Genomic DNA, 14,704 nt, shown 5'->3' with positions numbered 1-14,704 from the left:
GGACCAAGAGAGCCTGAGAGAGAGTCCAGGGGCAAAGTGAGCAGTGCCTGGACACAGCCTGTGGATTGCTCAAAGTAGAAAATAGGCAGTTCTCAGATAAAATGGATAAAGAGGTGTCTAAGGCACGAATCAGACCTGTGATAAAGGCAAAGTGAGTGAAGGAGGATTGAGGAGAAAAAAACCCCAAGATGTCCAGGGCTGGCAGTCTGTAAATCTCCCAAAGCTCTGTCAGGCACCAGGCAGAAAGAGCAGAAAGGTCCTAAGGCTGTGGTTACACACACCAGAGGTGGCAGCTGGTACAATTAATCTCCTGCCCTTTCTGAATCTTTAGGTGAAGCCTCTGAGTAAATGAGGAAAGGTAAGGAAAGGTCTTCATGGTCCTTTCTTTCTTTCATCCTGACAGGCTCCTCATCCTGGAACAAATGAAAACAGTCCCAGCTGCAGACAGCTCTGTCTTGGATCTGGGTTTGCTTCTTGCCAGTGGAAGACAGTGCAACCCATGCACCTCCTGCTCTGAGCTTGTCCTTTCATCTTAATGCACTCAAATCTGGCTGTCTCACAGCCTCACTCAGCAGAATCTTGTCTCAAATACCTCAAATGCTAAAGAATAACATTCGTTATTAATATTTAAAACATTACAAATATTAAAAACAGGTATGGACTTCTTTCACTTATCCAGGACAAGGGGGATCCAGCAGCAATTCTCCCTTCTCTGCCAAAGCAATGCTGACACCAATCTGTCATTTGTCCCTCTCCTGATGACTCTAAGGTCTTCCACTAAGGACAGCTGCCAGAGCCCATTTTCGACATGGTACCTTCATATTCCTACAAAGTCAGTGTCTCTCAGTTATCAGAAAGATTGAGCATTACTTGGGTCTGCTTTCCAGAAGGGAAAACCAAGCAGGAGGTGGTTAATTGGGACATTCCAAAAAACATCAACCCTCCCATGCAGCCACTACAGTCATGTCAGGGTTTTGAAAACAATTGTTTCTTCAATGTCTGAGCCGTGTGTGGAGGAAGGAAAAATGTCACCTCACTTAGTCTGAAAACCACCTGAGCCCTTCAAGTGTCCCAGCATTTTCCCACCCCTTCTGCCTGCTCCTCTCTCAGCTGAGACCCCCATATCCCCAGATCCTGCCGGATTTTCCTCCTTTGCTCCCCTCCTTTCCACTCAGAGTGGTCATTTTGCCCTTCCCTCGCTCTCTGCTGCTCTGTTGAACCAGCTGGTGCTGCCTGTGACCGAAGGCCGGTGCTGTGAGCAGGCAGCTAGCGTGGCAGTCGGCTACTAGCCCAACAAAGTGCCTTTGTGCCGGGGCACTGAATGCCTGTCTTGTCACAAGGGGCTCCACTGCATTAAGAAAGCATTCTACCTTTGCTGTGCTGCTCCTCAAGTCTCATTACTGTGCCAGCAATAATAGTGTCTAATTAAGCAGAATAAAGAGAGATGAAGCATAATGGTTAGAGGATAGAGAAGTTACTTGTCGGAGGGAGGTAATAAATTACTGAATCCTGAATCCTGCTATGCTGGAAAAGATGCAGTCAAAAACAGCAGACACTGGAAACTTGTTTTTCTGTTTTATAAATTGGCTAGCTTGGGTTGGTATTTATTTCAACCTAGGCTGGTATTTATTTATTTCAGCCCAGGTTGGCATCTATTTATTTCAGCTCAGGTTGGTGTTTATTTGTGTGTTGCTCAGCAGATTTCTATTTTTTTCATTCCTCTCAGTGAACTGAGGGAGGGCATCAGGACAGGGGCAGAGCAAGGCTGAATCAGCTGGTCATTCTTAGGGCAGAAGTGCCCATCAGTGCAGGGATGCCTGGGCACTTCAGGCTTCAGCCCCACCTTACTGCCAGGTTATTGCCCTGCCCCATGCACAGAGCAGCAGGGAGAAGATGCAGGAATGTCACTGAGATCACTGTGCGAGTCCCTGGCTGAGGATAATGAACAATTCCTGACAAAATGAGGTGGTTGGAGCCGTTCAGAGATAAAAACCTGCCCGTCATTCTGTTGCACAAACCTATATTCCAATTTTATCTGCGAGCGTGGTTCTCTTTTATCCAGTTTCCTGTTTGAAGGGATTTGAGCAGAATAGATAATCCTAACTTTGAACATAAATCACTGAGCTGCACGGCTGATAGATGCTTTGCACTTTTTTTATGATAATGTCTGATTGGAGGCTGGGAAGGAAAATGCCAGGGGCTTATCTCTGTGGAGCAGCATTTGGAAGGCTGAGGGAAGAGGAGGCAGCGGCACAAGGTGGGGCTTTTCGGTGTTTGTTTATCTGTTTGTTTATTCAGATGTCTGAACTCAAGCAGAGACGCTCTGGGATATTACTGTGCGTTATTGGGGTCTGCACACACCCAGGGTTCAAGAGGAAGGTGGGTGTCCCCCCAGCCCTCTGAGATAATGGAGCCCCAGACGGCTCATCACTCCCCCAAAGGGCTTGGGGATGCCAAAGAGCCATCAAATAGAGTCTGTGGGTTGTTCCTCTTTTACTAAGAATAGTATAAAAATACATATATATACACAGCTCCTTTTTTTCTTTCACCGAGAAAATAGATGGCAGCTCCAGAAGTGCACTGTTCCTTCATAAGATGCAAATCCCCAGAAAGGTCATGTTCCATTTTGGTTTTGAATGTTTCTTATTTTTAAAAGATTTATTTTACTGCAATTAGCTTAAATTTCAAAGTAATTTTAAACAAGAAAACTGGATTCTTTCTTTGCTTATAAGTTCTGACTCTCTTTTTATCTAAATTTAAAAAAAAAAAGAGAGAAAAGAACCCTCAACATCAAAACAGATGCTTTCCCAGGAAAAGTTGTTTTTTGATGAAACAGATTAATTGGCGTTTTCTAATCAAATCTTCAAAAAACTTCCAGGCAGCTTTGCTAAGGCATTGAAGTACATTTTAAAGGGTGAGCTTTCTTCATGTTACCCTCTGAAAGTTGACTTTCAGTCAGTGACTCTAAATGGCACCTTGGCAACTGCTTTGGATTAGATCCCTGGGTTTTCGCCTGTGCAAGGATGAATTGCCTGTGAATTTGGGTTCAGAGGATGATTGTAATTTTGAAGCAAATCCCCAGTTTGCCTCCAGGTGAGCTCCAGATGCTCTCCATCCCCTCATGGAGATTTAATGGTGCAAATCAAAGCCTGATTTCTCCAGCAGCTCCATACCACAGGCACACTCAGGATGTTCATTTGGGGGTCCGGACTGAGCCTGGGGTCACATCAGGGGTCACATCAGGGGTCACATTAGTCCCTCCAGGTGCACAGAGATGCTCCAGTGGCACTGGAGCACACCTGCCCATGGCCCCAGGTTATTGTCACTTACAGAGGTGGCTTTTGATCCTGGAATAACAAAGGATTCACATTGGAAAAGCCCTCCAAGGTCAATTCCCAGCTGTGCCTGATGCCCACCTTGACCCCAGCCCAGAGTCTGAGTGCCATGCCCAGCTCTTCCTTGGTCACCTCCAAGGTTGGGCACTCCAAACCTCCCTGGGCAGCCCCTGCCAAGGCCTGAGCACCCTTTCCATGAAGAAATTCCTGCTGATGTCCAACCTGAGCCTGCCCTGGCACAGCTTGCCCAGTTTTCTGGGAAGCAGAAGTTTTTTGAATGGGTTTAATTATTCCACTGCAGTTTCAAAGGGGATGCCATGAGCATGTACTGGAGAAGGAGCAGCTCTTAGAAGAGGCAGTAAGTGATCAAGTCTCCCACAGGAGGCAATTTGGGTAATGCAATCTGCTCAAACAACAAGTTCTTTAAACTTGGGATGAAATGTCTTTGGAGCTTGAACGGGTCAATAACATTTTCCCCCACTTGGAGGGGAATAGAAAAATTAACTTATTTTTTTCTTTGTCAGCATTTGGGTTATTTAACAGCCTTTTAGAAACCCATTTCCTGCGCTATTTTAAGCTGCAGGCAGAGTTAGGAGACCACATCTGAGTGACGATTTAAATCTCTAGACAGCTCAGGAGATAAGTCAAAACAAATTTCAGGATGTTCCTCTAAAGAGCTGTTTCCACTTAAGTCAGTCCCATTGGGAGCCTGGTTACAGAATCACCTAATCTGCTGCACATTTTATACCTTTAAACAGGTCCATTTGAAAGAAAGTTTTTGAAATTTTCTGTGCAGTGAATACATAATGAATTCCACTGCAGGAGGCTGGAAATTGCTCCTGGATTTTTGCTCTTCTCTTTGTTGATGTTGATAACTTTATGGGATCCTGATTATTTTTCTTTTACTTCCGTCTTTCAGACTCTACACCATGCAGCACAACTCCTCCTTGCTCCCCAAAAATTAGATAATGCACCTAGGCTGCTTGATGTGGGAAAAATGCTGTGCAGGGATATCCAGAGAATATCCAATGACTTCAAAATTCAGTGGACAGTGCAGGCTGAGGTAGAGTGGACTGCTTGCCCTTGAACTGACTGATTGACCTCAGGACTGGCTGCACGAGGCCATGGCTGGGCGCCTCTGACGTTGGTTTTCCTTTGAGGAAGGAGGTCAGGCCAGCAACCTTCCAACCAACATTTCTATGGCTTTGCAATGACAGATTTTCATGGCCTTTGGAGTCAGAGGGAAGAGGTGCATAAGGGATACTGCCTGCCCTTTCTTCTGGATTGAGCGTTCTCCAGACATCTCAGCAGAGAACTTTTCAGAGAGAAGAGAGAACTCTTAGCGCCATGATTTCCTTCTTCTCCCCTGCCTTCAAATAACAGAAGAGAGCAGATTCAGAAGTTTCTTACATGGAAAGCAGCTACATTTGCCTTTTGGTGTTTCTTATTTTAAAAAATGTTGGCCAGGCATGATCTGAAAATTATGGAGTAGAAACTGTTGAGTGGAGTCTGCCAAACTAATGTAATGCTTGGAATTGTTCTGAAAGCTTCCTTTGTGATATTATTTTGTCCTAAATTTCCCAAACGAAACATAGAATTTGAGTTTCCTCCCCGCTAAGTGCTTAACCTGCACTCTCTTCCCAACCCCATCAGAGGAGAGCAGTTGTAAAAGCTTTGATGGATTCGGGTCCTCACTCTGGATGTGCTTTTGACCTGAGACGAATTGTGTAACTTTTCTGCCACACATGGTTTATCTCCTACAGGGAACGATGTTCCTGTGGTAGCACAAAGGTTGGTGTACTGCACTATTTGATTTTGTTTTTTTTAAGATCTTCACATCTGCAGAGGCAAAAGTAGGGCAAATGCTCTGTTCTTCTCTGTGATGGCTACTCATGTTCTCCCTCTTCCGCCCTCTACTAGAATTTGAAGCTGAAGAGTCCGCTGTGGTTAATTTGACCTTCTTCATAACACAGCAGGATCATTGCTATTGATTCCTACATCAGGCCCTGACTTGTGCTTAGGCTGAAGGAGGTATTTTACACACAATCTATTAAAAGCACCGTAGTGTTTGAGAGGGGTACATCCTTCCCAGAGCTCTCAAGCAGCAGTTACAGAACTTGCTCTCAAAACAGCCCTGTGAGCACAAACAACATTTCACCTTTCATCCATTAAATGGTTCTCTGTCAGCTTCTGGCAGTTTCAAGGGAGGTTATAATTTCATTTATATCTGATTTTCTTCTCCTGTCCCTTCTCATCAGCTACAAAATTCCAAATAGTATCTACAGAGGTGGTAAGACTAGATATAAGCCTCATGTGAGGAACTGAGGAACATGATCTTAAAGCCCTTCTTTCTTCTCTCAGGTCCAAGTTTCTGCTCAGGGCACAGCCTTTTACACACACCAGTGTCACACCAGGTGCTCAGATCTTTCAAGCTTCTTCAGGGGGAGTGCTGGGAAACCAGAATGGTCTGAAATGTTTCATGGACTTCTGTCCTTTTTTTTCTTACCAGTGTAGTGCTGAGAAGAAAACATTCACCACCCCATCATAATTTAACAAAGAGGAGGAGAAGTGCCCTTCCCCACCTGGATTTACCCAGGATCTGGATGCTGGGGGTCTATAAATGTGGTCATATTTCTAAGAGGGAATTATCCCAGATTAGAGGGAAGGCAGTAGTGGTGTTTGTACTTCCTGGTGACATATGGTCTCACACTCAAATGTCCAGGCCCTCCCATCGGACTGGACAGCTGCTCAGGACTGGCTGGCAGCCAGGCAGGAGCCTGTAGGAATGCAGGGAGAGCACCTGCTCCAAATCCTGAGACAGCAGGGAAGGAAGAGCTAATATGGGCCCCCCTAATCCTGGGTGCTGCCCTGCCTGCTCCTAGTCAGATACCATTACTGGGAAGTTAAACAAAGCTCTGGAGAGGGGCTGCTCCCAAGGCCTGACTGCAAACTGACCTGGCTGCAGATTCCTCCTTTCAGCCCCGGTATCGGTGCAGATGCTGGGGATGTGAGGATGGTGCCTGCTGAGCTCTGCTGAGTTCTGCTGAGCTCTGCTCCACAGGCAGCTCTGGGGATGGGGGTGGCCCCAACCCATGTTTGGAGGGAGCTGTGAAGGTTGAAAGTGTGGGGAAGGAGTGGTTGCTGCAAATCAAGGCTTTGCTCTGCCCTGGTAACAATGACCTGGAACAGCTCTCAGGGCAGGAGGTTGGGTCTGGTCCTTCTCCCACTTGCAGAGGAAATCCCACCCTAGAAGAGCAGGAGTTCAGTGGAAGATGTCGGAAGAAGCTCTCCCTGTACCCAAGAGCCATTTGACAGCAGGAGTCAGGGATTCATCTTTCAGCTGCCTTGGGAAGGGGCATCGACATCACTGCTTCTCAGCTGGAAATGCCTGATGGTTCCAGCTCTCTGGAACCATCCATTTGAGCTTTTCTGCCTTCCCAGACTGGTGACGCTCAGAGCTCTCTCAGGACACCTCTGCATAGGCAAGGCAGCTCCCTGGGGACAGCAGGATTTTATTGAGGCCAAAACAGAGAGAAAAAGCTGGAATTTTGCTTGACTGGGCTTTTTTTTTTTGTTGTTTTTTTTTTTTTTTAATAGTTAACATATTCTTGTGCTACTGAGTTTTGACATTATTTTTATATGCCCTGTCCCTGGAAATGTGCAGGGCTGGTCCGGATGAGGCTCTGAGCAGCCTGGAACAGTGGAAGCTGTTTCTGCCCATGACAGAAAGGTGGAATAAGAGGAATTTAAGTCTCCTTCCAGCTCAAGCCATCCTGTGGCATCATCTGTGACATGATCCTGATGGGTCCCTTCCAACTCAGCAGATTCTATGATTCAATGATTCTATGATTCATTTCAGTGCAGGCAAACCATTTAGTTTTGATCTACTCTTAAAAAAAAAAAAATCTTACAGTGACATCGAAGTCCATACAAGGTATTTTGAATTCATCAAAACAAAATGTTTTGGTAATTTCCCATCAAAAAGCAAAGTGAATTTACAGTCTTGCAAAGTGGCCTGATTTCATTAAGTCAGCCTTTTTTTAGAAGAGAAAATAATCTCTAGGCAGGTCCTTCAAGCAGCCCTGGTAGAAATCCCTGTCATGTATGGAAAGCAGACAAAACCCAATGTGGAGAGCACTGGGATGTCACAGTCTCCTGCTTTACTGTGGCTCCAACAGCAAAGAAAACCCTTTCAGACAGGTCTGGCAGTGTAACCTGAGTGTGTCACTGGGAATTAGAGGGAATTTTTGGGAGAACTTATTGTTCTGTACAACTTGTGGAGTCTTCATTAGAGAAACCTATTGGAAGGATGGGGTTTGTACAAAGGTACAGGATTTTGATCACATCCTCTTGAGTGATGAGGTGTGACATTACTTCTCGCTGGTTTATATCACTCGTTCCCAAACCTCAACACAAAGGACACAGAAGTGGTGTCTTTTTCTCCCCTGTATGATTAAGAGAGCATTTGATCCTATAGATAGAAGTGGTAATTGACTATATTTAGAGATTAACTCAGTGTAATGCCTTCTGAAAAGAAAAATGTTATTAAGAAAGTTGTCAATCAGAGTCGATGCCTTTTTTAATACAGTCTGAAAGTGTTATAATTTTAATACCCCAGAGGCCAAAGCAAATTATCAAGCTGAAATTAGAGATTAGCGATTTTGAATTTCTCTCTCATCTCTTACATTTCATCTTCTACCTTTGTCTGCAGGAAGAAAAGGAGGAAAAATAGTATTTGGCACGGGAGGGGAGGCACAGGAGCCTGGCTGTGATGATATCCTGCCTTGAAGCTCTGTGCTGACCTCATGAGTGCCCCAGGCAACAGAGTCTGATTAGAGCTTTGATAGAGCAGCACATTGCTGAGGGGAGATGAGAGACAGCCAGTGTGTGCAGCTGAGGGTTCAGGCACCCAGAGGTTCAGCCTGTTTAGAAAATCTCCTGCCCAATGTAACTTTAAGACCAACTTGGGTGCCCTGGATGGGGGTTGTGCTTCAGTGAAAGCATTTTTCCCAGTCTTAGGTGGTTGTATTTTTATTGCTGAGGGCTGGGTGTGCAGAGGTGTAGGTGGAGTTCAGGCTCCTAAATTTAAAGATGCCATCCCAAAAGCCTCTTTTAGGTGGAGTCCAACTTTATGGGCTCAGAAACTCAAGAGGTGTCAGGGTTTGTACAATAATGGTGCTCCTACCTGTGCACAAAAGCCCTGCATGAGGGGGCCAGGCAACTGAAAGGCCGTGCACAGAAACTGGGCCAGGATCCCCACATTACCAGTTGCTCTGCCAGGGGGACTTCATTCCTGAGGTATTGGTGCAGCCTAGCTGATGAAAAAAGAGCTCTGCACCACAGACCATGGTGGCTGGGGGTTTCTTTTCAAAGGCAGTTGTGCACAGAGGAGCTCTGCCCTTGGACACACAATTCCTGGCTATGGATTATTTGTTCAGGGCATTTTCAGGTGGAGTTTCATTTTTAAGTGGAGAAGATTAAATCACCACAATCCTTCCGGAAGCTGCAGGAATGTCTCAGCCCTCAGACTGCAGTTTTCTGGTGGGAAATTTTCCAGCTGAAAGTATGTCTTATACGGAAAAGAAGGAGACAGGAAAGAAATTCCTCAAACACACCAAAAAGGAGAAAGACCTTGTCCTGGCCCCATTTGGCAGAACTAGTTTTGGGGAAGGAGACTTACTCATGACCATTCCATGTAAATTCTCCAGGCTGGAGAGCTCTGCTGGATCACTGATAAACTGGAGAATTTTGGGTCTTCTCTGCCTGGCAGCACTGCTGGAGCAGGAGAGGTGAGCTGGGTGTCACCATGGGTGAGCTGTAGCAGCAGTGGTTCCAGAAGCCCCAGAAAAGGTCTCTGACTAGCATCAGTCAAACTGGCAACCAGTTTTGTGTGTGTCCTGGCAAATCTGCATCTTTCTCTTGGCACCAGGGGACTCTGCAAGCAGGACTCCAGCACTACTTGCATTTGAAACCTTTTCCCATGGAAGATGGGCCTGCTCTCTCTCTCTGCTGCAAAAGGGGGGTTATTGCCTTTGTGTTCTGGTCTTTCCTTCAGAGACAGGAGACATGCGTTTTCTGGGGGAGGGATTGAGGCTCAGAGTAATTGAAAAAGGAACATTATTCCTCATGAACTCTGGGCTAGGTGGGGGAATGAAATTCTCTGTAGTGAAAACATTATGCTCCCACCTTAATCTACTAAAACAGCCTTCATTTCCCTGGTGCAAGAAGGTTCTCTTCTCTTGCATTTAGTTTGAAATCAGAGGTCTCAAGCTGTTTGATGCTGGGCAGTGTTTATGCCTTGTGCTGTCATAATAAATGCCCCAGATCCATCATAAAAGCAGCTCCTTTAACAGAGAGGCTGATTGGAAACTGCAGGAGAGGTGTGGGTCAGTAATGGAGATTTATTTCTTTTGCAAAGGAATTGGATTATCATCTTGTGGAGAGTTGTTTTATCTTTCCCTTGCCCAGTCAAGTCAGACCAGTTACTGCCACCCGTTGTATGAAAAGCTTCAAGGCAGGGAGGCACCCATCCCTGCCTCCTTGCTGGCTCCCCTTGGTAGAAGAGGGTGTTTCCAATAATTTACAGAGCCTGTCCAGCAGCACATCCTCAGGATGGCCTTATCCAAACAACACTCCACTCACACAGTTCTGACATCCCTCAGGACACTGCATTTATTGGGCCCTGTTTTACCGTGGTAGGACTTGCCCACTTCTAATCCAGCTACCTAATTTCTGGGCCTTGATATATCTGGGGGTGAAGCAGGTTATAAAATACTTTCAAGGATATTTTTTATTGTGCTTTGTTTAAGACAAGCAACTCTTCCTTTTTACTGTTTGCCAGGAAACAACAGAAATTACTTCTGTGCTGGCACTGAGGACGTGTAAACCTCGTGCACCGCGTGTAAACCTCGTGTAAACCCCCCGGGCCTCTCCGCGCTCTGTCCGTGGTGCTGAACCCGCCCGGGGGCTGCTGCCGGAGCCGGGCTCGTCTCCAGGGAAAGCCGCTGACGAGAGACTCTGGAAGGTTTTGGCTGTCGGGGCCGCTGTGGTACGCGGTGCACAGATGACAGCAGAGAGCCTGTGCTATGGAAGGGGATGCAGGAGTTGGTACTGCAGTCCTTAGAGGTGACTCCATCGAGCCAAGAGGGAAGGAGAAACCCAGGGGTCCAAATCCTGGTGTCGCTCAGGGATATGAAACATACGTTTGTTTTGTTTAAGAAAATACAGAGGCTTTCAGCTTTAAGAGTTCTGGCTGGCAATTCTCACTAATGCTGAAGCACCGAATTAAAAAAAAAAAAAAAAAGAAAAAAAGAAAAAAAAAGGAAGAAAATACATTCAGGCAAGTCTGGAAGCCTCTCCCCAGCAGCTCAGAGTGAGGATTTGTGAGCTAAATATTTCCACTGAATAAGTACTGGGTGTCTGCATGAGGGAGTGTGAGTGCAGGAGACAGGAAGTGTGGGTCACTGCCAGCTCCAGTGTGGGACACCACTGCAATGAATGGAACTATTTGTGTAAGTGCTTTGCCACACTAATTGCTTGCATTAATTTTTTGGCAAGCAGGGTGTGTAGTTTGAGGCATATTTGAAACCTTTGAGCTGGGTTGTGCTGTAGAGCAGAGAGGATCCTGGGCAGAAGATCAGGCAGAAGATGTTCTGCGGCTGCATCCAGGATGTTCTTACCATGACTGGAGTTTCTGTCTGTTGGGGATTTATGCAAGAGCTGATGATGGGGGAGCGTTGTGCAGCCCCAAGAAAATGAACACTGCACTGGTGAGCCCTTTAGTCACGGGACTGCATTTCCCTAGCAATCCTGGGCAAACAGCAGCTGGTTCCTGCAGTGAGGGGTGGGGGTGGGAGAGACAAGGGAACTCTCATTTTGGTGTTTGTTTGATTTTCTCTCTCGCAGCAGCGTCAGTGCCACACCAGCAGCAGAGCTGATATTTCCTGTATGAACCCAGAAGATCCTTTCCTGGCTCCTCCTTAGTCCAGCACAGACTGAGATGGGGACAGGAGAGTGGGGAGAAGCTTGGAAGATGAGGAGTCGGTGCTCGCCCGTTGTCCATATAGGGCTGTGAACATTTCAGCACAACATTCCCAGCACTGGCATCACAAAAGCAGCAGGGACTTTTACAAACAGGTCACAGTGGCCAGCATGGAAAGGAAAGCAGTTCTCAGGGGCACAGACAAGGGGTGGATGGACCTAAAAGCTGCCAGGACAAACAGAGGTGTGTGCAGGGCCTGGCTGAGTTCAGTTCTGCTCACCAAGCACATTATAGATCAATCCCAGATTCCCAGAATCGTTTGTGTTGGAAGAGATCTCTGGAGATCACCAGCTCCAACCCTGCCAAGGCAGGGATCACCCAGAGCAGGTGAAGCAGGAACACATCCAGGTGGGATTGGATTGTCTCCAGAGAGGGAGACTCCACGCCCTCCCTGGGCAGCTGCTCCAGTGCACTGGCCACCCTCCATGGGAAGTTCTTACTCATGCTGAGGTGAATTTCATGTGTTTTGGTTATTGCTCCCCATTCTGTCACTGGGTTCCACTGAAGGGTCTGGCACCATCCTCTGACACTCCCTGCGGATATTTGTATGGATGTATTTTATTTGTACATATTTACAGGTTGAGATGAAAATGAGTTTTCATTCATCCCTTGCTGAATATTTGTGATGGATTTCTCTTGGATAAACAAGGTTTATCTCCCTCTGTGAGAAAATGAGGGAAAATGTGTCATAGACTTTGTAACAATGCTGTGACTTGTGTCCCCTCTCAGTCCCACACCTCGGAGCAGCACCAAGGAGTCTTTTTACAGGGGAAAAAAAATTACTAAGCACTCCACTTACCAAAGAGCCATCCATAAAACACTGTCTCTCCAAAGCTAATAGTGCAGTTTGTTATGTCAGAAGCAGCTAATAATGGCCATATTTGTTTGAGTTATAAACCCTCTTTTGCTGGTGCATGATAATGGAGTGTGTTACATGTTCAATTAACCAAACAAATCAAATGCACTGAGGAGAAATACAATGGGAACAAAGACCTGATCCATGCAATTCAGCAGTTGTTTCCATGTGATTTCCTTGTAGTCCTTTGAGCAGATTTCTCAGTAATACGCTAACAAATCCTTGACCAATTGAGGCAAGTTTGTTGCTGTATAAATAAGAAAAGCTCCCCTAGGACTGCTTACAACTGTATTCACCCTCCAATCTCACTTCAAGGTGCAGTGCAGGGGACACTTATGTCCTTCTGGGTAGTGTGAACCTTGGGACAGAAAAATTAAACATGCCACATCAACAGCCAAGCACAAAACCTGAGGTGAGAGGGAGGCAGAGGTGGTGTCCAAACATAACAGAATGAGAAAAAACTCACCAGAGGTGGAGGAGGGTACCCAAATCTTCTGCTCCCAAATGCAGTAACTTGTAGCCATATAATCCCTATGGGACTGTGTCCCTTGCTTGGCCTCCTTTGGGCAGAAATAGCTCCAGCAGTAGATTGGTTGCCCAGGACTTGCCCAGAGCCCAAGGCACCTGGAGATCCAGATACAGCAGACTCTGGGAAGCAGCAGAGATGATGATAAGCACAGCCTGCCTTAACTCTGGTGTGGAATAGCTCCAAAAGCTTCTTACAGGCAGAAAAACTTTGATTGTCTGTGGGCACTGGTGAGCAGCTTTGGCAGGGTGACACAGACCTGCTGATACCAGTGCCAGAGATAAAATCAGTCTCAGTTTTAGGAAAAGGCCACACCATGTCAAGAGGGGCAAGGCCACATTTCTGCAGGTTATCTGTTAACAAAGTGATCAGCTGTCCCTGCTGGGACTGAAGTGATCCAGGAGATTCTTGGGCAGGACTGAGAAAGCACAGCTTTGCCTCTTCTGCTCCTGAACATCTAAGGAACCTCCAGAATTGACCGAGATGCCAAAGTGAGCGTCAGTAGACTTGTATTTATTATGCACAGACAAATTTTATGGATCTGCAAATAAGAAAAGGTTTAAAACTACTGCTTTAGATCAAAAGTGCTTCTCAAGAAGTTGCTTTTTTCAACCACTAAGTGGCTCCAGATGTTGAAATATTCAACAAAATTCCTTTTTTCTTTTTTTTTTTATCTTGACACACTGAGTTTCACAAGGTCAATCTGCAGCAAAGAAATCCCAGTGCTCTCCTCCCCTGAAAAGCACCCAATTGCAACATTAAATATTAACTGAGAGAAGAGCTTGATTTGTACCTTCAGACTATTTTGATATTTTAAATTGTTGGGGTTTTTTTCCTAGAACATGAGTTTCCTCTACATTGAGGGACATGGAAATTTCTCAGTTGTGGGCATGGTGAGAGGGACTTGTGAGCCTTGGGTGTGGAGCTTCAGTTCCTTCTTTACTTTCAGTAAGGGACAGGGCTCATCAGAATGCTGGTGGCCTTCATGAATATCCCAACTTCATTCTTCATTCTTCTTCATTCACTCTTTTCATCCCACTGTGTCTCATTCTGTTGCTGGACTTCTTCCCTATTCCTTTGGTCCAGGAGGGTGATACCCAGCTGGGAGTCCAGGCTGGATATGGGGTGACAGACTGAAAGGCTGGTGGAATTCCCCTCTCCATGCTGATGCACAGAGGGAAGAACAGATGGTCACCATGCAGAAATGCTCCTTCCTCTCTGGGGTGCTGGGAAGTGCAGCCAGCACAGCTGCAGTGGGGATTATTTGTGCCTGGATGGCTGCATCCTTCTTTAGCATTTGGAAGTAGATCAAAACCATATAAACCTCTGCAATAACATTCATTTATTAGGTATTCCCATGTATTGGGATTGGTTATGTTCCTCTGCGTCCTTGGGAAACCCTCCTTGGTCAGTGCTTAAAAACCTTTTTACTGCAAAAAGTCCCTCCAAAAATCAGATGTTTCTTTCCTGCTCCACTGAAGCACAACCCTCCCAGCTACCACCAAGCGCCTGTCATTTCATTTTTCCTGCCCCCAGAATAAAGCTGCCTTGAAAGCAGTTTTGCAACTACTTCATGAATCATTTCTTTTGTTAACAACTGGCATTTTCCTCTTTATTTGGGATATTTGCCCCCAGGTCTGTTCCAAATAGCTCTTGGGTTTGCTGTCCAATGGACAGAGCTATCTGGGGGGCTGTGTGGTGCTGCCAGGCTCCAGTCACCTCTGCAAGGCAAGTTTTGCACTGCTGCTTGCCAAGCTCCCTGCAGGGATTTGGGAAGAACAGACACCAATGCACCGCTATGGTCTGGAGGCAAAGCCCATGGAGCACGTGCAGGTCTGGAAGGCAGAGGTACAAAGCTGTCCCAAAGCCATTTTGGAAATCATCTCCACCAACTCCCCTGCTGGCTTTTGAACCCCAACATCCCATTCCGGGTTGTATGGGCAGGG

At 46.2% G+C, this 14,704-nt stretch overlaps 1 long non-coding RNA gene across 1 annotated transcript; it reads left to right on the top strand.

Annotated features, from left to right (window-relative positions):
- The first annotated feature begins 9,686 nt into the window (after nucleotides 1–9,686).
- On the top strand, nucleotides 9,687–14,325 carry LOC147649769 (uncharacterized). Its single transcript, XR_015277937.1, has 2 exons — nucleotides 9,687–9,721; nucleotides 10,177–14,325. It is a non-coding gene; the product is annotated as an uncharacterized LOC147649769 (long non-coding RNA).
- The last annotated feature ends 379 nt before the right edge of the window (nucleotides 14,326–14,704 follow it).

This window comes from Cyanistes caeruleus, chromosome 19 (assembly GCF_971803275.1).
Source record: "Cyanistes caeruleus chromosome 19, bCyaCae1.hap1.1, whole genome shotgun sequence".
In the NCBI taxonomy this organism is placed as follows: domain Eukaryota; kingdom Metazoa; phylum Chordata; class Aves; order Passeriformes; family Paridae; genus Cyanistes; species Cyanistes caeruleus.
Note: the sequence above shows the minus strand (reverse complement) of the source record. Positions and strands in the feature narration are given on the sequence as shown.